Source organism: Eulemur rufifrons, chromosome 18 (assembly GCF_041146395.1).
Source record: "Eulemur rufifrons isolate Redbay chromosome 18, OSU_ERuf_1, whole genome shotgun sequence".
NCBI classification, from domain to species: Eukaryota; Metazoa; Chordata; class Mammalia; order Primates; family Lemuridae; genus Eulemur; species Eulemur rufifrons.
Window position 1 is genome coordinate 6,390,789 of NC_091000.1, and position 27,519 is coordinate 6,418,307.

General features: G+C 33.2%; 1 protein-coding gene across 4 annotated transcripts in view; it reads right to left on the bottom strand.

The window, feature by feature from the left end:
- The window catches only part of GPM6A (glycoprotein M6A), a 300,930-nt gene that overhangs the window by 184,060 nt on the left and 89,351 nt on the right, over positions 1-27,519 (bottom strand). Inside the window, exon 1 of one of the 4 annotated variants that reach the window (XM_069493117.1) lies at positions 23,557-23,808. The exons of the other annotated variants lie outside the window; for them this stretch is intronic. The gene's annotated coding sequence lies outside the window, so the exon portion shown is untranslated. Of the gene's footprint in view, positions 1-23,556; positions 23,809-27,519 lie in introns of those variants that run through there. 4 annotated transcript variants of the gene reach the window in all.

The following is a 27,519-nucleotide window of genomic DNA, read 5'->3' on the forward strand; positions in this document are numbered from 1 at the left end:
TATATAAATATATATTTTCATGTAGTATATATGTACTATATAGTATATAACATGTATTTAATGTTATATATTATATAAATAAAATATATATTTTATATATAATATAATATATATAAAAAAACTAATATCCCTATCATGTATGTGTTCTTCCTCTCCCTGTCCTATTTTCAACAATTTTTCTTACTAGAAATATTCCTCCTAGAATATAGCATATAACTGCAGTTCATTCTCTTTTTTTGCCTGCCCCTTTGTTTTCTGGAGGCTGTAGTCTGCAAATGAATATTCAAACACTCATGACATGCAATGGGAGGGAGTGATATTCAGGTTACACTGAAGAGGGAGGAGTACCTAGTTCGCTGGTGTAAAACAGGGATTGTGGGCACAGCAGCTTTGGAGTAAGGAGGGGAAAGGTCACCTGCTTTCTTTCAGACTGACGCAATTTGCTGCACCTATAGGTGGCTAAAGAGGCAAAGCAATGGCGATTGGCAAGTCCACTTTGCACATTATAGAAATTTAATTCACATTCAAGGTTTTGTTTGGTTCTCAATGTAATAATGAATTTAAGTAATTTTCTATTCTCTATTGAACTATAATCTTTCTCCATTTTCTTTTAGCTTTGAGTAAAATCTGATTTATGCAACAGACATGTCAGTGGTGTCTTTAGAAACAAAAACAAAAAGAGGACAACATTCACACACAGGATAAAGCAATGTGAAAAGGAGGCGTTAGCCCCAGGAAGTGACTGGATAGTAAAACATCAGTCAGAGCAGGAATTCGGAATAAGAGACAAACACAAGAAAACAAGATCCCAGGGGAGTTGTGCTGAACTCCTCATAATACTCCGAATGAAAGCTTTAGCCATCTTAAATAAAAGGATGAGACCAGAAGTTAAAATGTATATTCCTAGCATCTGGCATTATTCCTGGGACATAATAGACACTCCATCTTTGAACTGAATAAATAAGTAGAAATGTGTGAGAACCTGAAGGGGAAAATATTGAGAGAAAAGAGAACGGAAAAGATGAAATTTTTGGAAGACCTAAATTTTTTAAAGGCAGTAATAAAAAAAAGAACTATGAGAACAAGTGATACTTACAGAGATAAATGAATCACCAGACCAAGTAAAGATTGGCTTTTAAAAATTTAAGTCTTCTTTCAGAGGACACACCCCTCTTCATTCTTGCGTCATTCTTCATTCTAGTGGAAATTCTAATAACATTTCTGCTTTATTAGAGATGATAAAGAAAAGTGAAATGCCCCCCTCTTGTGTCATGTTATATCTTCATTCCAAGCCCCTTCTGTCTGAAAGCCCTTAGAGTACACATTAATAATAAGTGTTTATACTCCTAAATTTGAAAATGTACTTGGGCTTATTTTTTAAAAAACGAAAGGAATGGGTCTGGAAAATAATTTTGGAGCACCAGTTAGATAGTGTTTATTTTTTCTTCTATTTGTTTAGTTTCTGTTGCTTTTAAAATATAAATAGGAAAGTCTTTTTTTGCTCTCCGAAAAACATAAAGGTGAAAATCTTGAAACTTCCAATAAAAATGTAGAAATGCAAATCAAATAAAATATTTCAAACATCCTTACAGCAATATGGAAATCAGAAGAAATATGCAACCTTGTTTAAAGCAACTGATAGATTATGTAACATCTAGCAAAGTTGTGAATAAAAACACTTGAAGCATAATTTACTATTTCTATTCTTAATAACTAATACATATTTGGAGTGATTATTTCACTTCAACTCACAAAAATTATTAAAATGAGGCTTGTTTTGGCATGATACCAAAAAAGATTATTTAATATAAAAAAACTCTAGAGCTAAGTTTACAAGAAAATGCTAACAAAAGACGCTTTTCTTTTATTCCTTTTTACCTGATCTTAACTAAAAACTTGAGTTGAAGCTTTTCACAATATTAAGGAAGTATTAAATAATAGTGCAGCACAAATCATACAATAATTGGGAGTTCAAACAAGTCCTTTTTTTCCATTAGCTTTGCAAAACCACAGAAACAATGAGATCAAGAAGTAAGAAAAACAGGAAATCTTCATTTCTCTTTACAAAGAATTAATAAGATTACCGGTAGAGTCCTTCCATGCTTTTATGTAAGGGATTATGTTCTAAGGAATTGAAAACAAACAAACAAAAAAAGTAAAGGAAAATACCCAACAAATGTAAGTTGTGGCAACCTGAGAACTCACATAACTCTCTGAGGTTTTATTTCTAAGCAGTATTTTTGTGTGAAGATATTATATTAGTATTACTCAGTTACCAAAAACAAAAACTTTAAGCCCTCTTAGCAAGTTAAACAATTGTTGTAATCCTAAACACTCTTATGTCATTATCAAAGAGTATTTATACAATATATATTATAATTGTCCACTTTAATTTGAACTAGAGATACCCACTTTACCTTGAAACTAAATGCAAGCTGACAGTTGACTTAAACATCTCAAAAAAAAAAAAAAAAAAAATAGAAAACAAAGGGACTCCCATAAAACAAGAAACAGGATTAAGCACAGGGAAAGCACTTTTCTGACTTGGCCAGGTTAACTGAAAAGGTTGCTGAACAAAGTGGAATATATTTTTGAAATATGTTTGTGTCACCACAAGATAGCAGAAGGTAAGCATATCTAAGATAAAGACACTGAGATCATCAGTTTCTGAGAAAAAGAATAAAAAGCAAACAAACAAACAAAAAGAAACAAAAAGGAAGTAAGAGGGACAGGAAGACAGGGTAGAGCTGTGTCACCAGAAATTACCTAAAACCTCTTGAACTAAAGGAAGAAAAAAGCCAGAGTCTAATTACATAAAGAATTGTTTCTATATGATAACAATGAAAGCTTAGACAGGTAAAAGTTCTAGGCTTAAGAGGGAAAAAACCATCTAATCAATGACTAGTGGATAGACTATTGCTTCAGGGCAAGATGAGTAACTAGGACTGGATTTATCTTCACACCTGAAATATCAAAGATTGAATAAAAAATATGAAACAATGGTTTCCATGACAAAGGGCAGCAGGTTTCCAACAAAAGACAGAGGTTTGGAATACAAATGAGATGAGACTCATAACTGCCCAGTTTTCGCTCTGAAGGAATTTCTAGGCAATGGTGCAAGGAAGGAAATCCCAGGCAGAGTCTGCCGAACTCAGAAAAAGAGATTGAACTGAGAGTACAAAGAGACCTAGACAGCAGAAGTTAAAAGGACAGAGTACCAGAGAGAAGAGAGCTACACAAAGAGAGAAGTATGGAGATCCACAGAGGGTCTGCCTTAAGTTAATCAGCACAGTACTGGTACACAAATGCATGTGAGGAAAGTATCAAAGGTCTGGAAAGAACCACCTGAAAGGATTAAAAGGAATAGCACCATTTGCTCACACAGAGCTAGAAATAGTGCCTGTTTCTGCCAGTCAGAGCAGAGAAATGTCATAATTCTCAGGACACAGGGTAGACTACTGAGAAGAGTTTTGCTACAGTAATTAAAATAATTCAACAGGACACTGCTCTGATCCCAACTAACAAATCTTAAAAGAATCCTTGAAAAGATTAAATTGTTTGCAAGTAATAACTGCATCTTGAAACATAGTTTAATGATACTACATAAAAAACTATAAAAAAAAATTTCAAAAATGTCTAGCAGGCAATTGAAAAATTACCATGCATGCAAAGAAGCAAGAATACCCTCACAAAAGAAAGAAATTGATCAATCTAGAGTCAAATCTGAACTAAATATTAGAATTAACAGGTAAAGATATTAAAAGTCATTACAACTATATTCCAAATATTTAAAGATTTAATTTGCATTATAGAACTTTACAACAGAAAAAGTGAACCAAAATACATGCATATTTTTAAAGAATAATTGATTAAGACAGAGGATCACAGGAAAGAATGCAGACTGTTACAAGAGAATCTACCTGCATTACAAATGTGTGAGACAACCTCACTTAAGAGGTTGACAATAAGCTGCTGAACAAAATAACTCTGGAAATGATTGGAGTTTGCAGGACAAAATGCAAAAGGAGATGAACATAAGCACTGTACTCAAGTCAACAAAGTTGTTTTCTACTGGCGTGCAGGATAACAACTCTGACACTACTATACACATATACTGGAACTGAGCAATTATTAACATATAAAAATGGATGGCAGATAGTGCAAGTCAGGTTTCTCACTGTTGGAGTGCAAATTTATAGATCAGCAAGGGAAGGCTAATAGAATGATTCATATGGTAATGGATTAGAGTTGAAGATATCAGTAAGAATTCATGTTTAACTTAATACAATACTAATGTTACAGACAGAAATATTTATAAACATGTATATATACATGGGTTAATATATTTATTTTCTCTTTCAGCTGAGAGGGGCTATAAGCAACTCCAGCAACAATAAACACACCTAGCTAGCACACAAGAGCCTAGTGCCCAGCTCTTGGTTTTTAATATCATTCACCAGTAAAAGGAACCAGGGATCACTGGAGAAATGCCTGATTCTAGGACTGGAGGGCAGGAAATAAACAAGATGAGCCTGATACATCTTTCAGTGCAAGAAAATAAAGAATTACTAGAAAATCAAAAATGCATTGATAAACACATTGATGATATGTGTGGTTTCCTGAAACAGAAAACCACTAGATAAAAACTAAGGAAAGCAGAACAAAATATGGACTTTGATTAAAAACAATATATCAATATTAGTTCATTAATTATCATAAATATGCTATACTGACATGTTAATAGGAATAACTATGTATAAATATTAATAATATATGGAAATTCTCTGCACTATCTTCTCAATTTGTCTGTAAATCTAAAACTATTCTAAAAATTAACACATAAGTATTTTAAAATATAATAGATTAGATTAAAAATAGCAATGTAATATACGATTTATATACATGTAAAAGCTAAAATGTTTGAGAATAAATTATTGCAGAACAATATATCTCTGTACAAAGACTGAGAGGGGAGAAATGAAGCATAGAATTGCAAGGTTCTTACAGTATACATGAAGTACAAAATGTTTTGAAAGTAGATTGTGATAAGTTAAAATGCATATTATAAACATCAAAACATCCACTAACATAGCAAAATAGTTATAGCTAATAAGTGTGGAAAAGATATAAAATGGAATAAAAAATCAATCAATAAAAAAAGAAAGGAAAAATGGAACAAAGAAAAAGCAAACAAAATAATTAGCAAAATGATAGATTTAAACCTAACCATATCAATAATATTAAATGTAAATGGTCTAAATTCTGTAATATTTTTAGCAAAAAAATTTAAGAGAAAACAACATCCATTCTTGATTTTAAAAACTCTCCGCAAAATAGGAAGAAAAGGAAACTCTCCCAACCTGATAAAGAGTTTCTACAAAAAAGGTGCATCTAACATCATACCTAATGAAGAAAGACTGACTGTTTTCCACCTAAGATAAGGAACAAAACAAAGATGTTTGCTCTTACCAAATACGTGCATGAATATACTGAAGGTTCTAGACAGTGCAAGAAGGAAAAAAGAAATTTGTGTTTTGGCAGAAGACAATTTGAAATTTAAAAAATACAATTTACAATAGCATCAGAGAGTATGAAATATTTAGGAATAAATCTGACAAAAAATAGTTAAGAACCAAACACTGAAAACTACAAAATATTTCTGAGAAAAATTAAAGAAGACTTTGATCATTGGAGAGACATACCATGTTAATAGATTCGCAAAAGTTTTCAAGAAACATTTCACCAAATAAATATATGAATGGTAAATAAACATACAAATACAAATAGACAGTCAACATCATTATTTATTAGGGAAATGGATATTAACACCACATTGTGATATCACTACACACTTATTGGAATAGCTAAGATTAAGAAAATTGACCACACCAAGTAAGTGTTGGTGAGGATGGGGAGGAAGTGGAACCTCCATGCACTCCTGGTGGAAATGTAAAATGGTAAAACAAACTTTGGAAAACATTTTAGAAATTTCTTAAAAAGTTAAATATACACCAATCATATGACCATCCCCCACCTGGATGTGTACTGAAGAGAAATGCAAGCATATGTCCATACTATGACTTCTATAAGAATATCTGTAACAGCTTGGTTTGTAAATGTTCAAGACTAAAAATAACCTAAATGTCCATGAACAAGAGAATAAATAAATAAATCTGATATATACATAAAATGGAATTCTATTTGACAATAAAATGGAAGAAATTTTTGAAACACACTACAATATGGATGAATCTCAAAATAATTATGCTTAATTATTCAGGGTGAAATAAGCAAAAAAGGGTATATATTGTATGATTACATTTATCTAAAATTCTAGAAAATGTAAACTAATCTACAGTGATAGAAGGAAAATCAGTAATTGCCTAGAAATGGAAGGAGGGGGTTGAGTGGGACAAGCAGAAGGAATTCCCAAGATGAATGAAGACATTTGGAGGAGGGAGAAGATATGTTCAATGTCTTGATTGTGGTTATGGTTTCATGGATACAGAAATAAGTTCATATCATCAAATTATACACATTTAATATGTGCAGCTTTTGTATGTCAATTATATTTCAATAAAGCTGTTAAAAATATGACTAATCACTAAGATAAAAACTAAATAAGAAATTCAAAGGAATTTAAGTTAAACCTGCAAAAATTTCAGGGACTGGAGCCTCAAAGTTTGGGAATCAATGACATGTCCATACATTTAAGAGAGAAAAAAACAAGAGATAGAGACAATTTAATCTTCTAAAATAATACTACACTAATTAAGTAACATGAAACCAAGTATGTGTTACTCACTTTTAATTGAGTATAATTTGTTCCAGGAAATTCCTGTCTACTAGAGAAAATATATCCATACCCTTCAATGAATTCCAACTATACGGTGTGGCGTAAGTGCAGAAAGGTGAATGTCCTACAAAAGGAAGGTCCAAATAAACCCAGAACAATAGTAACTAGACAAGCTTTTCTCTTTACTCCAGACTTACTTAATTCATACTTCCTTGTTGGATTCCTGACACCAAGAAAGAGGTGACAAGAATGTAGATGGGGTGCTCTGGGATTTTCTTGAAGAGCATTCTATATCATGAAATATCAAATGGCTGGAAACTTGATGTCTAAACCAAAACCAACCATACTGTGTCTCCATGAATTTAAAATAACTGTGAGTAGTATGTTAAGGGCCCTAATGTAAAACATAAACAACATAAAGACAGATGGAAAATACCAAATATTTGAAAAATAAGCTATATACTTTTAAATAACACAAGGGTCAAAGAAGATATCTCAAGAGAATTTTAAACTATTTTGACATAAATGAATACTAAAATACAACTTAATGAAATTTGTGGGATGCAGAGAAAGAAGTGCCTAGAGGGAAATCGATACATTAAAAATGAAGAAAGATCTAAAATAAATAACCTAAGCTACTGTCTTAAGATAACTAGAGAAAGAAGAGAAAATTAAGCCTAAAGCAAACAGAAGGGAAGAGATAACAATAGAAGTAGAAATCAATGAAATTGAAAAGAGGTAAACAATAGAAAAAATCAATGAAACCAAAAGCTGGTTCTTTCAGTGAAAAAAAATAAAATTAATAAACCTTTAGCCAGTTTGTCCAAGAATAAAAGAGAGAAAAGATACAAATTACCAACATCAGAAATGAAAGCGGGGTCATCACTACTAACTCCATGGGCATTAAAAGGATAAGAAAGGGATTCTACGAACAACTCTATGTTCACAAACTTGGTAACTTAGATGAAAGTCACAAATTATCAAAATTCACCCAAGGAGATATAGACAATCTCAATAGCACAATATTTATTAGATAAATTGAATCCATACTTAAAAAATTTCCAAAAGCAAAGAAAGAGGAGATGAAAGTGTAGCACAGAATGATGATACCTTTTAGAAGGCAAATGTGAAAAGAGAATATCAGTCATGCACTATTTAATTAGTTAATTAATTGTATATATGTGTGAGCAACTTCATCAAGATTGGAGGAAATAAAAGACTAGCTTTAGTTGGGTGACAACTGTAACTTTGGTCTTATTGCTAAAATGGATCATAGGCAAACTGGGCCGCACATTCTTCCAAATGGCTTTCTAGGGCTGCGATTCCCAGGCTGGTTGTAAAGTACCCAAGTCTTATTTAGTTATTCTACAGTCTAATCAAAGAGAGTCCTAACATATTGTTCAAATTCTCAGTTTCCTAATTTCCATGCTCTTAGTTCTATTTCAATATATGCTACTAAATAATTTATCTGGTTCCATGGAGTTTATATGCTTTAAATATTTATGGGATGTTAAATAGGTAATAGAATGTTTTCTGCTATATATACTCTAGCTAAATTATCTATGTTTTTCAAATTTTAATCAGTGATTCCTGTGTTTCCTATCTATAATTAATTAAAGTACAGCCTACTCCAGATATCAATTACCCAAGAAATTGTCTGTGATCAAAATGTTTTCCTTAAAACTGAAAATACAAATTTTTCCATTTACTAATAGGATATAAGTGTGAAGCTCTATGAAACAAAACAGTATCCTAGGGCTAGTTTACACCCACACTAGCTAATCTATGGCAAGGTTGTGATTTAATAGGATTCAGTTTGGGAAATGGAGGAGAAGTAATCTATATTCTAATGTTCTGATTCCTATGATCATGACCATCCTTCAAAGCATACAGTCTTAACATTTATTAAAAAAAAACAAAAAAGATTCCTAAAGGATCACAATTATCACATAAATTTTTCAATGTTTTGATACTCTATGAAATTTCCAAATTTGGCTCAAAATGTGTCTTCTAATTTTCACAATGAGCATATTTAATAGATTTTTAAGAGTCAGGATGGCAAACCTGATACTTTACCAGCTTTGGTAGAGAAAATTCCTTAAGGAAGACACTATACAAGCCATGACAGTGTTAAGGAACTGCCTTGTTTTAATATCTGTAGTAACTAACTGTACTGACATACCCTTTGTCATTCCTCATACTGACAATTTGTGTCTTCTATCTTTTTTACTAACCACTCTGGGTAGAGTTTTGTCAAGTTTATTGATCTACTCAACTAGCTTTTCATTTCAGTGATTTTTGCTTATTATTTTCCTTCTGTCCATGTTATTAATTTCTTCTCTTATTATTATTTCCTTCCTTCTACTTATTTTGGGGTTACTTTGCTCTTCTTTTCCTAATTCTTAAAGTGAAACTTAGGTCATTGATTCTAGACATTGCTGCTTCTTTCATTCATTCTTCTCAATATATGCACTTAATGCTATATAGTTCCATCTAAGCAGGACTTAGCTGCATCTCACTTTTTGATGTGTTAAATATGTTTTTCTTTTCATTCAATTTCAAATATTTCCAAATTTTTCTTGTGAGTTTTTCTTTAACTTGTTTGTTATTTGGAAAGGTGTTGAATAGTTTCCAAATATTTGAGGATTTTCTAGTTATCTTTGTGTTATTGGTTACTAATAATTTAGTTGTATACAGCCACATGTTACGTATAATTTCAGTTATTTCAAGTTCATTGAGAATAATTTTATGGACCAGAACGTGGCTTGCTTGGTACATCTCATTACTAGCCTGTGACAATCTTTGTAAATGTTGAATTGTTACTTGTTGAATGAGGAAGGACACCACTTCTCTGAAAGTCGTTTTTATCTTCTGTTCTTATTAGTTAGTTGTGTGATCTCAGGAAAGTGTCAGTTCAGCACAGGCTTGTACTACTGATGACTTACTATTGTCTGATTACTTGTACTATTCATAACTTGGGGAGGTCTACATCAATTCTTACGTATTTTCCAGTTTCACATGCTATGTTTAAATTGCAATAAGTACATGACATTCTAAATGCTAATTCCAGGCATTTGACTTGACTTAGTCACTAGCAATTTAGTTCAAAACACCACCATAACTAACAAAATCAAAAACTTCACAGATTTTCAAAGCCATTCTCAATTTGTCAAAAATCTCAGTACTCAAATCCATAAATGTGAAAGATTTATTGTACTTTCATCTTATCTTCTTTCTATGTATTTCTACATAGTTGTAATCATAGTTTATAAATATTAAACAAAATACAGTACATTTTTCCCCCTAATATTATATTTGGCCTACTGGTTAACTGCTAATGACTTGTAAAGTCTCTCCTTTATAAAAATGTGTGATTCTGTGTATAAGGTAAACAGAAAAGAAAATGATGGCACATATACCCAGAGAGATTCTTTTAATCTATTACAAATATATCATATTTATTGATTTTTCAAAGAAATACTAGCATAGCACTTAAATGCCAAGTATTTTTCTGAACATTTCACAAATCCTAGCTCTTTTAATCCTCCGAACAAAGTCTATGCTATAAGTACAATTATTACCCCCATTTTACAGTGAGGAAACAGCATAGAGACTTTAAAAAGTTTACACGAGATCACACAGCTAATAATTTGGAACACTGGGATTTGAACCCAAGTTATCTGGTTCCAGAGCCTATGCTCTGAATTATTGGTCTACATGACAAGCATGTTGTCATTTATTTTCTTTTACTCACAAATTGATGAATAAACAAAATGACAATACTAGTGTAGTTAGTGTGATTAGCATACTAGGATAAATAGGATTCCCGTTTCACTACATGATTTTTCTCCTATAACTTTTCCTTGTTCTTATACCTTTTGTCATGATAAAAACTTGCTCTTTTGGCACATTATCTCTTTTTTTCCTGTCTATAAAGATTAAGAACTCTAACTCCTTTTGTTCTCCTATGGTTAGACAGCTAAGATGGGAACCTATTTCTACTACTAACCAGCTTGGATCCTAGACCAATACCTTGGTCTTTCAAAGCCTTAGATTCCTCTATATAAAATGGAGATAAAAAGGATGCATATTCTAAAAAGATATGATGTCGTAAGGATAAAATAAATGAGCCTAGGAAATGAAACATTTTTGGCAAACAAATACAAAACACAAATACAAAATGTTCCATAAATGTGAGTTGTTGTCATCATCTTAATTATGGTCATATCATGTTTTTAGGGCTTCTATAAAACCATTCATCTTCATTTCTCCATATCTCCTCCTTGATTTATTTGTACACTAAAAAATCCTGTGGTGTTTCTCCAGTGTTTCCTTGTTATTTATCTTCCTCACTTTACCTTTACCTTGAGCAAACAGTTTTAACTAAAATGGTGGAATTTTTATCTTCAAAGAACTCAATCTAGCAAACGTAGTTGTTTTGCCCCTGATTTCTGACTATTTCTCAGCCTCCTCTTTAAGGAGGAGGCCACATAGCTTTCTCTCTCTTCTCCTCATTGTCTTGATTAGCAAGTAATGACACCATCCCCTATACTCACTCACTCATTTTTGGCTTATTCTGACCTCTTCCATCCCAGGATTACCTGTGCTGATATTTTCCCTGTAGAGGAACATTGTATATTTAGGGTCTTTGTGCCAAATTTACAGTATTATGTCCCTTTAACTTTAGACTCATACAATCTCTAATGACCATTTTGTATGAGAATATCTGTGATTTGATCACAATTTTTGCTGTAGGAACAGATAAAATGTTTTATTCCTTTTTTTCTTCCAAATATTCTCAAAGAGATCATAGATCATTTCATTGCTAAAGCTCATTATATTTGTCTCTGACATATGCATTCCAGAGAAAATGACTCATTCCACTGGAATTTTTAATTATGGTGTATAAAATGCAATCTCTCTAAGCTTTTTTTTTTCCTGTTCTCTTAACCTCAGAGATTCTACATATTCATTCTTTTATGTCTATTGGCCTTCCTTTTTTCTCCTTGTTAATTAGGCAAGCTAGCATGTTAAATCAATACTAAAAGTAGCTTAGGTTTTTATCTTTTCTTCTCTCATTTTTACGTGGTTTACAGAGATACATGTTCATCAGGGGTGTGGCTTGTGGCCTTCAGTTTTATACATCTCTGCAACATTTCTCTGCCCTATTCCACACCATGGTGTCACCCTGAACACTCAGGTCTCCACCTCCTCCCTCACTATTCTACTCCAGACTTACACCCCTTCCCTCTACTTCCAGGCACTTCCTAAAATTGCTCAAGGGCTTCTGTGATATATTTCTTTCCCTCTGAGGCATCAGCCATCTTGGCTTTTGCCCAGGAAGCACTAAAATACTCCTATAAAGTAGGTATGATGAATTGCCATGTAAATTAAAGTACGTAAAACTGAGGCAAAGAGACAGATTAACGTATTTCTAAAGGTCATATAATAGAACTCTCTCTACTTAGCTTTCTTCGAGAATTAGAAATAGCATTATATATTCCTTCAATCATAATGAATATAATATTAATTATTACTCTTGTTTTTAAAGTTGTGTTATTATTTGGAGTACTTAGAGTAAGAATTCTTAGATGCTATTTTAGGAACACAAGGGTTAATATGTAAACAATGCCAAAATTTATGTGACAAATACAAGGTGCTAAGAAGTTAATGCATTTGAAGCAATAAATTAACATGTAGACAGATGGTATAACCTTCCTGTGAAAATTAGATTCTAAAATTTACACTTCTGTGAAACCAAAATGTGATCATTAGAGTTCTCTCTAACAAGTCTTATTAGGATTGAGTAAAGCCCCTGTCTTTAGAAATAATGCTAATTAACCTTCATAGAAGGCTAAAAAGAAATGGAATTGTTTACTGAAAAAATAGATACCTGCTGATTTTACTTAAGGTATTTTTGGGGAGGAAGGATAAAATATTAAAGCATATGTTCAAATTTTTGTTTTTCTGGGTCTGTGTATGGGTTGTAGCTATGTTCAGTTGAGTAGATAGACAGACATGCTAATTTTCAGATGATTGATGAAGGGAAAGGTGTATGTTTTCCTCAGCTTAATGAGTTAACATCAGAAAGTTTTAAAAAAAATCATTTACCTAGTATTCATATTTAAATGTCACATTAAGGCATTTCTTTATTAAATTACTTTGTCATTTCTAATTTTACTTCAACTGAAAATTTATCAGTAAGTCTGAAAGATCACTGCTAGTGAAGAAAAAACAAAATGATCACCATAAATATTTTGTATGAAGTATTTCAGGAATGGAAAAATAAATACCACATGTACTCACTAGTAATTGGGAGCTAATCGATGGGCACACACAGACACAAAGATATGCAAAGGACAATGGAAACCAAGAGGAGAGGGTCAGAGGGGGTCAGAAGGGTATGAGGGTTAAAAACTATTGGGTACAATGAACACTATTCTGTGACAGGCACACTAAAAACCCTGACTTATGCCTTATACAAGGTATCCATGTAACAAAAACATTTTTACCCTCTTAATATTTTGAAATAATAAATAAATAAATAAAATATTGTTTAAATTAGAATTACAGAACACAATCACATTTTATTCTATAACAGCTGGCTGTTCACACTTTAAAATATATATAATTACTGACTGATTTGCAATTCAGTTATGTTATATTTGCCACAGAATCAATAAGAAATGTATTCTGATAAAGCAATGTGACCAAGCTATAAATCGACTAGTCCTAATAAGTTAAAGATTTAAAGAATCAGCTCTTTTTCTCATAGATAAGTAATAATTGCCAATAAATTAATTTCATTTTTCCCCAAAACAGGCACTTAATTTTTGTTAAAAATTTTAGGTTCTCCTTTTATTTCCAAGACATATATAATGGTTTTTAAGTAGACACTTTAATATTTGAAAGAGTAAATCGTGAAATGGTGTCTTGGTCTTCTCCCCAATATAGATTTTTAAATATGGAAACAAATTCAAATATTTGTAATTCAAGAAGTTCAGTAAACAATTGTGGTACCATGTAGTCATAAAATCTTAGTGTGTCACAAAGTTATGCTTCGTTATCTAACTTTTGTTTCTGTTATAGTCCATTTTCTAAAGACTTTTATTAGAATGTCTATTGTCCACTGTATTAACATTAATTTAAGAATTATTGAGCAACTGTCATTTGGTAAATAAAGTAATAAGTCCCATAAACTCCAGAAAATGGTATTCTACAGAAAACTAGAGCAAAATATATAAATAGTCTAAAAAGTAAAGAATAGTAGCTTTCATAAAAGAGGCATATTGAAGCACAAGGAAAAAAATGAAGAAATGGAGTACCATGTTCCTTATACCAGGGGGAATCTGAGCTGTTTATCTTCATGTGGCCACAGGTCAGTAAAGATTGTGGTATAAAGAAATAGAAGTGATGACAAATCGAAAGATATATCATTGATGAACACCCACATATAATTTGTTGAAGAAGCAAAATGTTCCAGGATAAAGACAGAAAACAAGAGATCGGAGACATTTAAAAATAGAATGTAATGCTGCAACACAGGAGGAAAGATTTTCAAGCAAAGACATGTTACCAACAGAGTTCTGAGGGCTCAGTGAGATCGAGGAGGGACAAAAGACTGTCGGCACTGGACAGTTCCCTGTTGCCTTGAGAAAACAATTCCAGACCGGTGATGTGCAGGGGAGAACAGGGAGCAAGAAGCACAGAAGGGGCAAAGCTAGTGGGTGTGGCCTCCACTTTTGAAACATTCACAGAGAAACTGGAAAGATTTGATGGCACCTTAAGGAAAAAGAAAAGTCTTTTTTTTTTTTAATATTTGGAGATGAGGAGGTGAAGATCTTAAAAGTCAAGAAGAAAAGGGCAGTACTAATGAGATTGAAGATGAAAAAGAAAGCATATGTGATATAGAAATTTACAAAAAAAGTTAGATGGGTTTGAAAACAAGGGATCTTTATTTTGAAAAAGAAGGAAAAAGGGAGAAAAGGAAGATTTATACAGCTCACTTCAATTGGCATTAATCTTTTCAGTTAATCTGAAGCATGGCCATCTGCAAAGAATTAGTATAAAAGATTACTAAAGAATTGTTATTTTGCAAATGGTACCCTTTCCTACTTCTCAATACACCTCAAATTCCTTTTGTGAAATTACCTATGCCCAATGTGTGTGTGTGCACTGCAATATGAAATCTATGGGCCTACCTCTAATCACAAAAGCTGAAGTAGGTGGATCTTGCTTCTTACCACCCCATACAGGCGAGAGGCAGACATGTGTCCTAGGCTTAGCCAAAAGATTTACTCCTGGGACTTTGAACCATGATGCAAGAATAGAGAAAGGGTGGGAGCTTTCACTCCCTAGCAGCTGGGCCCGACAGGTTCCTGCCAAATAACCATCACCATAGCTCCCACTTTTTGGCTTTCAGAGCTGCCTTTGTCTTGTCCTATTCAAGGCTGTTTCTCTATCCTTGCAATGCCATGAGCTTTCAATATCAAGCCAGTAAATTTCCTTCTGCTTAAGTCACTCATAAGTAGTTTTACTGCTTTCAGCTCCCGTCTCCCAACACACACTAGTGTGACAAACACAGACTTTGAAGACTGAAAGAGGAGAGAAAGCATTTGTAATAGCGATCATGGGATAATTAACAGCATCAACTAGAGGGGACAAAAAATTATCAGTAGCAGTGAGAACTCAGGTAAAATTAAATGACATAAACTGATAGTTTTATCATGGTCAAGTGTAATGACCTACCTGATGACGGTTTCCATACTTTACATTTTTTTGTAACGACTTATGTCATATTTTCCAGAAGTTAGATAGTCAAGATGCTGTTACTGGTAAAGGCATGGTGCATCTCATCTCTAAAGACACCATCTCAGGCACCAATTAAAGATGCAGAGACATCTAGACATAGCTAAATTATTTATAACATGGAATTTTCCAGACTCAGCAACCTATAGAAAAACAAAAGATCATTCAAGATCATTTCAAGGTCCCTTACACTCTTTTAAGAACAGAAGCCCTGAAAGCAAAAATATTACTTCAATTTTCAGGGGCAAGTGTAGCAATGATCACCTATCTTTAGGAACAAAGGCTTCCCACTGGTAGACTAGCCCATGATGTAAATCTTGTGTTAGTAGTGGCTAAGTAAGCAATAAGAAATCTGGAAGAAAATGTAAGAAAAGTAATAATACATGATCTATAAGCAAGGGCTGGCTTTATTTCTAATCACCTGATTGACTGGATAAATCAGATAACCTTTTTTGTCTTGTACTTTCTTCATGTGCAAATTGAGACAAATGGACAAAATTTTCATCCAGCTCAAACCTTCTAGAAAATGCACTGTGATTCCTCTATGTAGTTTAATTCCCATATGGTACTTAGATCTAAAAATAGTACTAATGTGGGTAGAAATCTACGGGGAATGTAGTGACAATCCCATGAGTTTCAGATGAGCAGTTTCATGAAGTAGCTCATATTATAATAGATTGCCAGAATATTGACTTCTTTACCAGACTGAGCTGCAGGAGTAATAATATGACTCATGCGATAGCCAACGTCATAATTAAAATTCATTAAATAGATTAGATTTAAGGTAATGGGGAAGTTATAAAACCTAAAATTAGGCTTTGCATTTTACTAACATATACTGTACTTCTTGTCCTCAATTTCTGGAAAGAAAATATGACACTCTATTTTCAGTTTTTACTTCTGTTTGTGAAGGAGACGTATTTCTTTCTGGAAGCTGTCTTTTGAGTACCATGGTAACCACATCATTCCAGTCAAATCTGTCCTGTTGGATGCGCAATTTCAGACATTTGAAAATGCCACCTAAGAAGATCACACCAAACAGACCTGAAAGGCTATACTTTAACATGAAAGTGGGAAAATCTCTTAGTGTTAGTCAAAATGAAATGCCAAGAATGAGGAGGAGAAACAGGATTCAACCCATCCAAACTCTTTTGTCATGGCTCAAAATAACCCAAGAATTCTTTTTGTTTCTTTCTGCCTATGCCTATCCTCATCATTAAGTCACAGTCCAGTGTTTGCTTGGCATCTTGGTATCAGGGTTGAAGCCCATGGTTAGAGAGGACAAGGGCCAGAAATGTAAGTTCCTAGCTAAGAGATAGAATTGTAAGAGACTGACACTGTCCCAACAGGATTCTGTGTAAGCAGAATGTGCCTCCTGATACCTTCTCTGACAAAGCCAGCCAACCAGGTTTGGCGCTCTAGAGGTATTACTAGAAGGAATATGCCTGATGATTCCCTGCCATCAGGGAAATGAAAGTCAGGGGATGTCCAACAGGAGACATAGCAAGAAGTGACATTTGAGGTGGATGCAGGAAGAAGGTTCATTTGTCAAGGGCACAGCCAGGCACAGGCCCCTGAACCAGCCTCCAGGGACGAAGGTTTATTCTTGCTTCAGTGGCAAACAAGAAGGCAGGACAGCAAATCAGAGTCATTTTAATGTAATAATCAAAATAAGAGTAATTCTAGATGTATGAAGACAGCAATTCAACAACAGTGTTCCAGACTCATAACAAAAAATGACAGTCGAGCACCTTTATACAGTAACATCAAAATAGTGGGGGAAATGGCCTTCCTCCCTCTACTAGTTATAATAATGTGAGATGTGGACTTTTTTGATAAAATTTTTAGTATATTATTTAGTTATAAAAGAATGCTATGCTATAATTGAATGTTTGAAAAAATAATCATAATGGTAATAACAATAAAATAATATTGAAAAATCCTTTTTAAAATACTCATGATGTTAAGCAACAATCAACACATAATTTGCAGTCAAAAGGGTTTTAATAATACTTAGGGGAGAAATTGATTTGGATGATTTACTTATAATTTTTATAGTTTTTTATGCATTTATTTATTCAAAGTTTATTATCATTTTAGTTAATTGAAATTAGAAACCCTAAGCTTTATTTCATCCATTTCTAGTTAATATAAGGCAAGAGAAACATATATGTTTCCCATTGTGCTTAAGGTAGTATACCTCTTTAATAATACCTATTATTATGTTTAGTCACATAAATTTTCGTTAATATTTTCCATGAGCTCTGCCATGTACTTATCAAAATATTTAAAGGCAGCTGACATAGCTAGTAATTTAATGCATGAATGAGCAATGAAATTATTTTATGCTATTGGATGATTAATAACACTGTCAGTAAAGAATGATCAGGATTCAATAATAATATCTTGAATTATAATGCCTTATTTCATATTAAATAAAAATGAAAATCTCATCGTTTTCATACTGTTTATTTCAGACTTTTGACAAATACTTAAAATCATTCTTCAATTAAAGCTAAGAAGGTTGCCAAAGAAACTCAGACTAACATTTTTAGAAACTTTGGAATTTTTTATTTTCCCTTTATCTATTTAATCCTGTCTTTAAAATCAGACATTTTACCTTAGGTTAGGGTTTTCTCCTTCATACATTTACATACAGTGAGCCAGGTGCTACGCCAGACATGTAAGGGAATGTGGGGAATAAGGCCAAAAAGAATTTACGGACAGGTAAAGAAATACATTTGTAAAACAAGAATATTGCAATAAAGTAATAAGAGAAGTGTATAGAAAACACAGTGGTAATACAGATGACGTAGCTTTTAATCCTCTACTGGGAAAAGTGAAAGAATTTATTAAACAGGAAAAAATAAGAGCAGGGTCTTGGAAAAATTAATGGGAAAAATTAATGCAATCAAGATGATAAAGACGTTCTAAGCTGCAGGAATAATTTCTGTATATTTTTATAACTTGTGAAATTGTATGACATCATCAAAGATATTTTTAAAAACTCATTTTTTTATACACACTAGGGTACAATGGGGAGAAGAGTAGGTCACATGGTAGGAACAAGAGGTAGATGTCAAGCCAAAGAGTCTGTACCATACTCAGGAACTCATCTTCCTGCCTGATGAAATTTAGCAGAACACACAAGAGAAAAAGTGAGCTGAAAGATCTGAGGAAATCATTCAGAATACAGTGCAAAAAGATAAGACGGAAAATATAAAAACGTTAAGAGACATGAAGGTCAGAATAAAGAGACTCTATATATATCTAACAGAACTTGCAAAATGAGAAAATGTAGAGGCTGAGCTAAGGGAATATCAAAAGCAATAAAGGCTTAGACTTTCACCTGGCTACAAGGTCTCAGATTCAAGAGGCACAATATATCTCAACTAGAGTGAATAAAAATGTTTCTGTGACTGTATTTATTATAGGAAATTACTAAATATCAAATTAAAAAGGCCTTAAAAGCAGCTGAAGAAGAAAGTCACAACATCCACAAAACCATTACAATTAGGGTGAAAGGAGACTTCCAAAGCAACAACATAATCCAACTGAAAGTGAAATAATGTCTTTAAAGTGCTGAGAGAAAATAACTGTCAAGTTAAAATCTTAAAGCCAGCTAAATTGACATTTAAGAGTGAGTGTGAAATATTTATAGACTAACCAAGCCTGAAGGAGTTTGTAATTCACAGAACCTTACTGAAAGAACTACACGAGTATGTTCTGTAGGAATAAGGACATTAAACCAAAAGGTCCTTCAATGGTTGAGAACAAATGGAGATATTGATTAAATTAAGGCTTTGTCAAGTATTTGTGCTTGTTCAAAATGTAAAGGTATAAGAACTTCTAAATAAATAAGGAGACAAAAAGAGAATAAAAAAATCTGATCAATAGCATACAATAGAAATAAAAAGGAAAAAGGAAAAGAAAACGACTCAGTAAAGAGACAATAAGAAGGTGGAAATAAAGCCATATTATCAGAAATTAAAATGAATGTTATAGCAGCGTTCCCCAACTTTTTGGCACCAGGAACTGGTTTCATGGAAGACAGTTTTTCCATGGATGCTGGGGGTGGGAAGGTGCTGCGGAGCTCTACAGCCACAGATGGATACTGGTCCACAACCCAGGGGTTGTGGACCACAGTGTTATAGGATTAAACTTGCCTCTAACTGAATTAAAAAATCCATCTATATCAGTTTAAAATATACAATAAGCCAATTAAATGGAAAAAAAAATGAAATGAAACTAATTGGAAAAATATATATGCCAGGTAAATACTAAATCAAGGAAAAGTTGATAGCAAATTTAATGCTACTAATCAAAAATTAATATCACATTAAGTATTTCCAGGCAAAAGCCATTATATAGAAAACAAAAACAACACAATTAAGCTAATCCAATGGATATATATGAAACTTAACAAAGTAAACATATTATTTTTCAAATATAATATACACAAAACATTTATAACCACCAATCAAGTACCAGTCATTAAACAAGTCCCAACAACTGCCAAAAAATTTATATAACACCAATAACTTCATATGATGAGAATGCAGGTAAATATTGTAATACACCACACTAACAGACTTAAGGCAAAAAAATTTATTGTACAAATGTGCAATAAAATGACTTGATAAAATCCAGTGTGCATTCATGGAGAAAAAAAACTTTAAGCCAGAAATAGAGGAAAATTGTCCTTACCTGTTAAAGATTATCTACTTAGAGACTACAGGAAATAGATACTACAGAGTAAATCATAAGAAGCATTTCCCTTCAATTCAAGAATAACCTAGCATTTCTGCTGCTCATAAATAGGACAAGAACAGAAATTGAATATATACGAACTGGAAAAGAACAAAGCTGTTGTCACAAAGATAATTAATCTATTACAGCAAAATCCAAAATAATACACATAATATATTAGCAAATATGAGAATTCTGCAAGGTTGCTGGATATAAGATCAATGTATGAAAATCAGAATATGTAATATTTTAAATAACTGTACTTTGGGCTAAGTCTAAAAAAATCTGTAAGACTTTACAGAGAAAATTTTGAAATCATAGAAGAATATAAATGGCTTCAATAAAAGAAGATAACATACCATGTCACTAATAAAAATTCCAAAATTTTTTGTAAATTTTTTATTTCAGATTATGGGGGTACAAATGCTTTGGTTACATAAATCGCCTTTGCACTGCCAGACAACCTTGCCCATCCCCCAGATAGCTTGCAACACATCCATAGGTGTGGATTTACCCATCCCCTCACATCTGCCCCACACTCTATGAATGTTACTTCCCATATGTGCACATTGGTGTTAATCAATTAGTATCAATTAAATGGCGAGTACATGTGTTGTTTTTTTTTTTTTTTTTTTTTCCATTCTTGTGATACTTAACTTAGAAGAATGGGCTCCAGCTCCATCGAGAATAATACAAGAGGTATTTGTTCACCATTTTTTATTAATGGCTGTGTAGTACTCCATGGTGTACATACACCATATTTTGTTAATCCACTCATGTATTGATGGGCACTGGGTTGTTTCCACATCTTTGCAATTGTGAATTTTGCTGCTATAAACATTTGGGTGCAGATGTCTTTTGTATAGAATGTCTTGTTCATTTGGGTAGATACTCAATAGTAAGACTGCTGGATCAAATGGTAGCTCTATTTTCAGTTCTTTGAGTTATCTCCATACTATTTTCCATAGAGGTTGTATTAGTTTGCAGTCCCACAAGCAGTATATGAGTGTTCTTATCTCTCTGCATCCACATCAATATTTGTTGTTTTGGGACTTTTTGATAAAAGCCATTCTCACTGGAGTTAAGTGATATCTCATTGTGGTTTGGGGCCATTTATCTTCTTTTGAAAAGTTTCTGTTCATGTCCTTTGCCCACTTTTAAGGTTTTTTTTTTGTTGTTGTTGTTTGGGGGTTTTTTTGCTGATTTTCCTGACTTTTGCATAAATTCTAGTTAGCCCTTTATTGGATCTGTAGCGTGCAAATATTTTCTCCCACTCTGTAGGTTGTCTATTTGTTCTAATGACAGTTTCTTTGTGTAGAAGCTTTTTAATTTGATCAGGTCCCATTTGTTAATTTTTATGGATGCTGTGATTGCTTTTGGGGTCTTCTTCACAAATTCTTTGCCTAGGCCAATGTCTATAATCTTTACGTTTCCATGTTACTTTATGTTCATCATATTTTGTTCCTTGGAATCCCTTTGGGAATTCAATAAGAATTACATTTAATTTATTCAATTATGGAGAAAATATTCACCTTTAGGATACATATAGCTAAGTTGGCTTTGAAGAAGAAATAGAAGAAGGAAGTATAACTAAAATATTCTGATACTGCCATAGTTCTAGGCAAATTAGATAATGTAAGTACACATAGATACTAGAATCAGATCCATGTATATACGTAAAGTAGACTAAGTAGTGAGGCAACATTATAAATCATCAGGGGAAAACATGCTGGACAATTGACTAATCATATGGTCAAAAAGAGAAAATAGATTCCTACCTCAAACTTTATACACACTCACACCCACACATACACACTCACACAAAATCAGGTGAAATAAAGACCTGATGTAAAAAATAAAACTTCAAAACTTTTAGGAAAAAATTTAAGAGAATAACTATGTCATCAGAATAAGGCAGGCTTTTAAAAAGAGACCAATAAAACATACAATAAAGAAAAGACTCATAAGTTTGATCACATGACAAGTGAAAACTTCTGGGTGAAAAAAAATACCATAAAAATGGGAAAGATAAGTTACATAGACTGTACAAATGATTAGTATCCAAAACATGTGAAAAAACATACTACAAATCAATAAGCAAAAAACCTACAATCAATGGAAAAATGAACAAATAATGTAAGCAAGCCAGCTACACACTAAATTGGAAATACCAAAGTGCTAAAACTTACATAATAAAATAGGCAGGCTCACTAATAATTAGAGAAAAGCACATTAAAATTACAATGAGACTCTGCTGCATACCCAGAAGACTGGGAAAATTTAAGTTTGATATGAGTGCTGCTGAAAGGTATAGAAAAACAGAAACTCTCCAACAAGGCAGTACAAGGCAAAAATTTATACAGTTCATTTTCGGAGACCAACTTGACAATATGTAGTAAAGTTGAAATGTTCATCTTATGGAATCTGGTAATTTTGTTTTAGAATAAACACCTAGAGAAACTCATATGCATGAATGTAAAAAAGATATTTGTAGCATGTTTTTTGGCAACACTACCTATAATAGCAAAACACTGTAATTAAACTGACTTTCCAACTATAGATGATTCAGTGTAGCTTATTTGTACAATGTAATACCAGACACACAGTTCAAAGAGAGGAACTGGATGTATTAAGAATGAACATTCTAAAAAGCAAATTAGTAAAGGTAATTCATAGTATGATGTCATTAATATAAATTTAAACATAAAAATATCTAAATGATTTGTATCCTAAGTGATATATATGTATATGCACATAGGTGTAGAGATATAGATATATGAAAAAGCAGCGTTTGGCATCTATGAGTGAAACTGATGCTAGGAAATGGCCTGGAACTCACCTTTGTGAGATTTATAACATGGTTTTTATGTTCTTCCACTGAACATAAATAATTCCACAGAACATCAACATCAAACAAGGCTATTTTGTGACCATTATGCGTCAAGATAAAAACAATCTAAATTCATGTTAAATAAAGGCAAACCAGGAATGTTGTCCAAGCCACAGTCAGGAGCAAATATCCCCTATCCTGGCTAATTTAAGTAACTGTTGCTTCTTTACCAATTACAGCTTTAGTTTTGTCCTATTCTTTCCTACTTTTAGGTAAAATATGCTAGCATATTCAATAATAGAATTACCTCTGCTTCCTAACAGTAAACAATTCAGAGCAACGCCCCACTTCCTTAATTCCTATCCAAACTCACCTAACACAAGTCCAAATCTGTGACAAATCCTTTCTAACACCCTGTAACTGAGATGCTCCACATATCCCTATGACGTATGTTCTCCCTCATTGAAATATACCCAGCTTATTCAAATACAGGGGTTTTCTTAGTGGTCTTTGTATGGAGGCCCTGACAAATGTAAATAATTAATACAGAAACACTCATAGAAAAAAAATCATTCTAGTTTCAAGACATGATTATTCCTTGGGAAGGTATAAGGGAGAAAGGAAGGTGTTGATAACTTGAAGTATATATTAAAAATTACATTGCTCTTTTGTTTTTAAGACATGTAAAGTATTGAACCAAATTTATGCTGGGAATAGCAGAGTCGGAGACTAGTCTGAAGCTTCAACTCATAATTTCAAAGCTCATTTAGATAATTAGAGTACTAAATAAAGAATAAAATGAAAAGGCAAGGCTATGATTCATAATGTTGCAAGCTGTGATGCTGCAGCATTGCCAAGAACAGAGATCAACACACAGCACTGAAAACGTCAATGTGGCTTTTGCCCATTGTCGTATTGTATGTTGTATGTGTGTTGACACAGACTGAACAAAATCAGAGGGCTTGTTTGGGAAGCAGTCTGGTGGTTTAACACTACTACCAAGCATGTAACTTTGCCACCTTTTGGTAACTGAAGCAAATTGCAACTTACATTCTCAAGAACAAAATTAACAAAATGGCATCTTGCTATATGATTGCTACCTAATTGAGAGGTAATATTAAGACATTTAAGAATTGAATAATTAAAATCTTTACATAGGAACTCAAGATGCTCATCTCATTCTGACTTATTTTATTAATCTTGAAAAAAAAAACACATCTTATAAAATGCTACTTATCCTTCCCTTTCCTATTTTTTCTCACTTCTAGGGCATCATGCTTTCTTCTCTCTGCTGAGTGTCCTTCCATCTTCTCAAATGTCCCAAACTCTATCTATCCTTCAATTTGTAATTCATGTGCCAACTATTTCATGAGACATTCATAAACAACCTCACTAGAAGCAGTGGGCCACTCCTGAGAAATCTTGCTACACACTATTTTCACTTCTCTTCTTTATTGTTCATTCTTTCATTCCTTCATTCAATAAATACTTTTACTCATTTTGTAAGAGATACTGAAGGACTAAACTTTCCACTATGGCTCTTGCATGTCCTTGATCTCCAAAGCTGTTCCTTCCTCCCGTCCCCTCTTGCACCTGGCCTTTACCCTGATCGCTCTTTCCCATCCTCCTGACAAGATCTGAATTGCCCAGGCAATGGCAGTGAATGCACAAGAACCACCTCTGGCCAACTATTCTTGAAGCTAGGTGAACTTCAACTGATCCCTCTTGCTAAACCACATTAAAAGTTTCACCTTCCTTCCGAGTTTCTATGCCTGACATTTTTGATAAAGGTTGTACTGATGTCGTTCTGATTGATCTTCTTCCACAGTTTCAATGCCAAGACTGAGACCAGGACGGGGTGTTCTGGTGCTCAGCCTGGGCCACTTCAACACTCCGGACACCCTGTCAGTGTTTCCTCTTTGGAGTTCCAGAGCCTAGACAGTTGGCCCAGTCCTGCGCCTGAGCAGGGCTCTGCTCCCCTTGCTCAAAAGCACTGCCTACGCTGTTATTCTTCCGTCTTAGTTGTGCTTGGTATAAACTTTTTGACTTGCCTTGTTTCACTACTTAGCTGATCACCCCCATGCATAAGGTGAGCCTTGGGGGCCAGGGATGTAGACCCAATTTTATTAACCCAAATGTATTAACAAAATGACACCTACTAGAATGATAAGCATTTGACTACAGAGTTCCACACTTCACATTATAAGATATCCCTGAGATCATACCTATCAAAATTGGCCAAAAATATAATCCTAAAAAAATCAGATATTAAAAATAAATTAATCCCTGATTTCAGAGGCCACTTAACTCCTACCTTCTGAAAATAATGTGGTCTCAGGATGATAATTTCAGAAGTGTCTTATCCACCTTCTTTGCTGATGATCTTAAAACTGAGATAGTAGACTTAGCTGGAAAACAGAGGACAGGATGGTAGGCTGTCCTCATCTTTAAATTACAAGACTTTTTTTGAACCCTTTAAAGATACTTTTGCTCAGAAAAAAAGGAAAAGTTACAGACAAATTAAATGTTTTCAGATCAAGTGACTAAATAAATCCAAGCGGAAAATCATCAACATCTAATCTAGACAAAGATACTTCTGTATATTGCAAAAAAAAAAAAAAAGGAGAAGGAGCCTGTAAAAGAGCAATTTCTCTGCCCTAGCTCAAAAGATAAATTCGCAAAATACAAAAGACTAACTCTGTCTGATGGATTGACGTCCCTTTGAGGAAGTAGCTGCTCCATTCTTCCCACAATTGCTCTTCACAAAAACAGGGAGAAATTTCCATGCAATTGCAAAAAGAGGATGGTTCATTTCCAGTTAATAATAGGGCTACCTTCTCTACCATAAAGCCTTCTACCTTTTTATCATTCCTACTTCAGCATAACCTGCACAACCAACCAGAATACAAGGATTTTCATGTTAGTAGTATATATGTTTAATAGTAAAACACCACAAATCACCCAGAAGTCCAATCACAAAGGGAGGGGTTGAATCCTTTTAGCTAATTCATCTAAGGACACTCGGTAGCAATGAAAAAAAAATGGGGGTGGTAACTCTGCATGTAATAATGTATAAAGTAGCTCCAGAACAATGATATTATTTAAGAGGAAAATCCATATGCAAAATATTACACAATGGATTCATGATTCCCTTTTCTTATATAAGGGTCTTTGAAGTTCAGAGATTGAGTATCATATCTAAGGTCATTCATAAAAGTAATATTGCTATAGACAATGCACTGTGTGGAAAGAAACTTAAGACTTTGAAAGTAACTAATATTTTATGGTTATCTAAAAGTTATACATGTTCTTTGTAGAAAATTTAGAAAACACAGATGATGAAAAATAATATCCACATGTATGTATATCACCCAGAGATATATAGTTACCAACAAATTTAAACAGATGAAGACGTATTATAAACAGGTTACATTCCAGGGTAGTTGATTAATATAATAACAGTAGCACATAGATATATTCTCAATAATTGTTCTTTGTACTTACTTAACACAGAGAAGAGTTGAAAAGCTAATATTTATGGGGTTTGCAATATTTGCTAAATTCTGTTTTAAGTATATTGTTATATGATACCCAGGCGCAATGGCGTTTTTTGCAATTATTATTTCTTCAGGTTAAAATATGTTTTAACTATTCATAATTACATCTTAGTATTATCCCCAAATCTTTGATGTATCTTGCATTTTATTTTATTATGTTTTATTCTATTTTGGCTTTTATTGGTCCTGAATGTCTCCATTTGTGGCCATTTCCACTTACCTTTTCAAAGTTGCTATTAACATCAAAGTTAAAATATGATTTGCAATAGCTTTGCAAATAAAGAAGCATGATCTAAAAAATGAGTAATGGCTATAAATTAGTACAAATTTGAGTCAGCAAATTCAGATATGTATTCAATGTTACTTTTATTTATTTACTTAAAATCAACTTAAGTCTGACTTCTAGCTTCCATCACACAAGAGCAGCAGGAAATTCGACTCTCATCTTTCTGGGAAGCTTTGCATTTCAGGATGACCAAGGCTCCAGGGGATATTTGGGATTCAGTAGCACCAAGGTGGATGGTAAGATCCCTCATCTGATGATCACCAAGACACTCAATATCCCTCTATGAATTCCAAATTGCTTCTTATTCACTGTATTACCTGAGTCTCAGGGTGTGTCTTTATTCAAATTCATCTTTGTAGAAATATCTGTCCAACTTCCCTCTTCTGGTTGATACTCACGTAGATTCAGCTCAAGTTAAGGAGATGCCAAAGCCCAAGGAGGGCCTTGCAAACACATGCCCTCTGGGAATACATTTATCATGTAATGCATTGTC